Source organism: Schistocerca piceifrons, unplaced genomic scaffold (assembly GCF_021461385.2).
Source record: "Schistocerca piceifrons isolate TAMUIC-IGC-003096 unplaced genomic scaffold, iqSchPice1.1 HiC_scaffold_326, whole genome shotgun sequence".
NCBI classification, from domain to species: domain Eukaryota; kingdom Metazoa; phylum Arthropoda; class Insecta; order Orthoptera; family Acrididae; genus Schistocerca; species Schistocerca piceifrons.
The window spans coordinates 10,001-15,000 of NW_025728544.1; the positions used below are offsets into that span (position 1 = coordinate 10,001).

The window sequence follows — 5,000 nt, forward strand, 5'->3', positions numbered from 1 at the left end:
CACCCACCGAATCAAGAAAGAGCTATCAATCTGTCAATCCTTCCGGTGTCCGGGCCTGGTGAGGTTTCCCGTGTTGAGTCAAATTAAGCCGCAGGCTCCACTCCTGGTGGTGCCCTTCCGTCAATTCCTTTAAGTTTCAGCTTTGCAACCATACTTCCCCCGGAACCCAAAAGCTTTGGTTTCCCGGAGGCTGCCCGCCGAGTCATCGGAGGAACTGCGGCGGATCGCTGGCTGGCATCGTTTATGGTTAGAACTAGGGCGGTATCTGATCGCCTTCGAACCTCTAACTTTCGTTCTTGATTAATGAAAACATACTTGGCAAATGCTTTCGCTTCTGTTCGTCTTGCGACGATCCAAGAATTTCACCTCTAACGTCGCAATACGAATGCCCCCGCCTGTCCCTATTAATCATTACCTCGGGTTCCGAAAACCAACAAAATAGAACCGAGGTCCTATTCCATTATTCCATGCACACAGTATTCAGGCGGGCTTGCCTGCTTTAAGCACTCTAATTTGTTCAAAGTAAACGTGCCGGCCCACCGAGACACTCAATAAAGAGCACCCTGGTAGGATTTCAACGGGGTCCGCCTCGGGACGCACGAGCACGCACGAGGCGGTCGCACGCCTTCAGCTCGCCCCACCGGCAGGACGTCCCACGATACATGCCAGTTAAACACCGACGGGCGGTGAACCAACAGCGTGGGACACAAATCCAACTACGAGCTTTTTAACCGCAACAACTTTAATATACGCTATTGGAGCTGGAATTACCGCGGCTGCTGGCACCAGACTTGCCCTCCAATAGATACTCGTTAAAGGATTTAAAGTGTACTCATTCCGATTACGGGGCCTCGGATGAGTCCCGTATCGTTATTTTTCGTCACTACCTCCCCGTGCCGGGAGTGGGTAATTTGCGCGCCTGCTGCCTTCCTTGGATGTGGTAGCCGTTTCTCAGGCTCCCTCTCCGGAATCGAACCCTGATTCCCCGTTACCCGTTACAACCATGGTAGGCGCAGAACCTACCATCGACAGTTGATAAGGCAGACATTTGAAAGATGCGTCGCCGGTACGAGGACCGTGCGATCAGCCCAAAGTTATTCAGAGTCACCAAGGCAAACGGACCGGACGAGCCGACCGATTGGTTTTGATCTAATAAAAGCGTCCCTTCCATCTCTGGTCGGGACTCTGTTTGCATGTATTAGCTCTAGAATTACCACAGTTATCCAAGTAACGTGGGTACGATCTAAGGAACCATAACTGATTTAATGAGCCATTCGCGGTTTCACCTTAATGCGGCTTGTACTGAGACATGCATGGCTTAATCTTTGAGACAAGCATATGACTACTGGCAGGATCAACCAGGGAGCTGCGTCAACTAGAGCTGAGCAGCCGGCCGCCCGGGAGTGTGTCCCGGGGGCCCGCGCGAACACGCAAGCGTCCGCTCAATCATTCTGCAAACAGGAGGAGGCTGAGCTCCCCTGCACAATACACCTCGAAACCCTCTCAGGTCCCGGCGGCGCGCAGCGCCGTCCCAAGTACTTGGTCGGGTTCGAGAGAGGCGCAATCGCCCGGAGTTAGGCGAGTAGACGCTTTCGGTGCGACCACCCGTGCTCCCAACTGAGCTTGCCGCTGCCGACAGAGGCCCGGGAGCGTGCTGTCGTGGCATTGCCGGCGGGAGACAACACGCGCCACCTACGGTGACCGGCAGCTCCAACGCCAGCGCCACAGAAGGACAAAAGCCCCACTTGGGTGCCGAAGCGAACTCTCCCAGCACAGCGCACGCGCCAACACATCCGCACAGCTGCGATACAAACCACCAGCGAGAACCGCTGGGGCGACCGAGCAGCAGACGGCGTCGCGGCGCCGAGCGCCGGGCGGCGGCGCATCCTCAACGCACACAGTCCTCAATCGGACCAGCACACTGAAGATGTCCACCGCGCTTCGCACCGGGCCCGCGAGGACCTACTTTGGCCGCACGGCGCCGCGCGCAGGGTGCGCCGGCGCGCAGCTGCGACGCCTGCCGCGTCCGTCGGCCGGCGCGCCTGCCACTGGCCGCCCCCACCAGCCGGCTGTAGCGCGTGCGCCCACGCACCGCGCGGCCAGCACGCCGGGAGGCGCCCCCTCACCGGCCGGGGACGGTCCCACCCAGCCACCGCCGCGTATCGCTTCACACCCAGATGCCGTTCAGTTTCGTCGGCATGGTGGGTATCGCTGGAACAACCGGTTAGTACCTCAACCTATCGTCGCCATCACCGATTCACCCCTAGCGAGAACAACCGCACCACAACAGGTTACCATTTGTTCATTTGCGTAACTTCACCAGAAAACGCAGGCGTCCATCGCCATTTGCAACTTCAACGATTATTGCATGCCTGTGTCAGGTGTCACGCCACACTACGTCTGCCCACATACACGCAACAAAATGTGCACGCCTAGACAATACGTGGAAGGTGGCCCCCGTACGTATGCGATGTCCATTGCTCGAACGACTGTCAACCGGCCTCTGTAGCATGTCGCAGATATGGAACGCGGTGCACCATGCCATCACGGTGTGTGAGGAGAGACGACTAGGTCCGAATACATCAACAGACAGCTCATGCTGATCGCCATCCACGGCGTCCGTTCCTCCCACACGTCTCTATGGCGTACCACACTGCAATCCAGCTCTCATAGGGAGACGACACGTAGCTGCGTGCACAATATTTGCACTGTATGGTCCGCCGTTTTTGGGCGCAGTCGTTGTGCGGTCACACATGTGCCACGATGTATCATTCAGTACATAAGGACGAATGTGCAGTACAGATTGTGGTTCACGCGTACGACATCAGCGGACAGTTGACACAGGCCGCACCACAACGTAGCCTGAGTACGTCGCATGCGAAGGGCATTGAACATGCAAACTTCTCACCAACCAGCTTGCGAAGGCAGGGGGCAAGGTGGGGACGTGGGGAGGGGCGGCATGTACGTCCTGCTGCCATCCACATTACAGTGTACAGCAGGAGCATGTGGAAAGTGAGCAAGACTTGCAAGGTGTTTAACATGAAGCGATACACAGGGGTGCGGGCAGTGCGAGTAGCGAACTATATTGCGAGGGTTGCGGGTGGGCAACACTACAGTAATTGAACGAGTCGTATAACAATTACAGAGCAGGTTTAGGCGACAACGTGGGTTACGTTAAGGCGACAACATGGGTTAGGTTAAGGCACAACATGGGTTAGGTTAAGGCACAACATGGGTTAGGTTAAGGCACAACATGGGTTAGGTTAAGGCACAACATGGGTTAGGTTAAGGCACAACATGGGTTAGGTTAAGGCACAACATGGGTTAGGTTAAGGCACAACATGGGTTAGGTTAAGGCACAACATGGGTTAGGTTGAGGCACAACATGGGTTAGGTTGAGGCACAACATGGGTTAGGTTGAGGCACAACATGGGTTAGGTTGAGGCACAACATGGGTTAGGTTGAGGCACAACATGGGTTAGGTTAAGGTACAACATGGGTTAGGTTAAGGTACAACATGGGTTAGGTTAAGGTACAACATGGGTTAGGTTAAGGTACAACATGGGTTAGGTTAAGGTACAACATGGGTTAGGTTAAGGTACAACATAGGTTAGGTTAAGGTACAACATAGGTTAGGTTAAGGTACAACATAGGTTAGGTTAAGGTACAACATAGGTTAGGTTAAGGTACAACATAGGTTAGGTTAAGGTACAACATAGGTTAGGTTAAGGTACAACATAGGTTAGGTTAGGTTAGGTTAGGTTACACGTTGTTGTACGGAAAGGTGTAGGGGGGGGGGGGGCGGGGGCGGCAGGTTCGTTGATAGTGATTATAGTAAGTGAATGCTTGTGACATGATCAGATTTGTCACGTCAGGATGCACCTTTGGCTTATTAGAGGCGGCGCTCCAATTCTATGCTTGTGTGAGACCTGTGTCTTTGACTCATGTCATTGTTTGTGCGCTGTGACAGGAGGTACTATTGTGATGTTGGGTGCACCGTTGTATAGGACATGTGTGGGTGTTGGTGCCTGGTCTGCGCAATGGTGGATGTCGAAAGGCTGGGATATTGTATTTTCCGCACGGACCTCCTGGTCTGGTTGTGATAGTGTGGATTGTGTAATGTGGCGGAGAAGATGCACTGGATGTTGTTCCATGCTGGTGCTTACATATTGTATGTGCGCCTGTTAGAAGCAGAGAGTGGTGCGTGATCAGAGTGTCTGGCTGACGTGTGGTTCCCATTTTGGGCAGACTCTTTCAGCATGTATACGGACAGTTGTGTATATTTGCTGTAGTTTGATGGCTCTGCATTGATTACTAATCAGCGCCGTGTGTACGGGTAATCTGGTTCCAGTCCAAAATGTTCCATCTGTGTACATTAGTGACAAAGACTCCCCCCATGCAGTGGGGCTCGGTCTGTTATAACTCTTCCGCGTAATATATTTGCCCCACGTTTTTGCGACTGCGAGTGCGAGTGCAACGCGCATGGGGACCGACATGCTGATGGCTCGGTATCGGACGCCGTACAGTGAGCAACGCGATCGCGTCTCTCGCTCGTAAGTGGTACAGGTCGCGGCTCATGTATACGGACAGCGGGAATGTCGCATATTGGAAATAACTCTTCATGAAACGCAAGTTATAGGGGTGGATTGCACTTTACGAGTGCGGGAAACGTCCGCCGTTCATCCGCTGGAGGTGCGAGTTTGGCGGTTGGGGTGGTGCACGAACGGGTGCGGGTGGCGTCATTGCCGGTCCACGGCTTCGTGCGGCAGAGCCACTGGAGATTGGGTGCTATGGTCGACAGAGGCTGCAGCCTTTGTGGGTGGCGTCGAAAGGCGGCCACTGTGGCGCCATCGCTGTCTTAGTCGGCTTGGCGTCTCATAGATGGCGGTAGCGTCGTTGCAGGAGGTCATGTTGCGGGAGACCTACAGATGGCGGTATGTTTTGTGGTGCGGACGTAGTGTTGTCAGATGCGCATAGATGGCGGTATTGCATGTGGTGTC

At 54.2% G+C, this 5,000-nt stretch overlaps 1 non-coding gene across 1 annotated transcript in view; it reads right to left on the reverse strand.

The window, feature by feature from the left end:
* Positions 1-1,365, reverse strand: part of LOC124745575 — a 1,909-nt gene extending 544 nt beyond the window's left edge. The window contains exon 1 of the ribosomal RNA XR_007011086.1: positions 1-1,365. This exon is cut by the window's left edge and continues 544 nt beyond it. This is a non-coding gene — a ribosomal RNA (small subunit ribosomal RNA).
* Between the last annotated feature and the right edge of the window lie 3,635 nt (positions 1,366-5,000).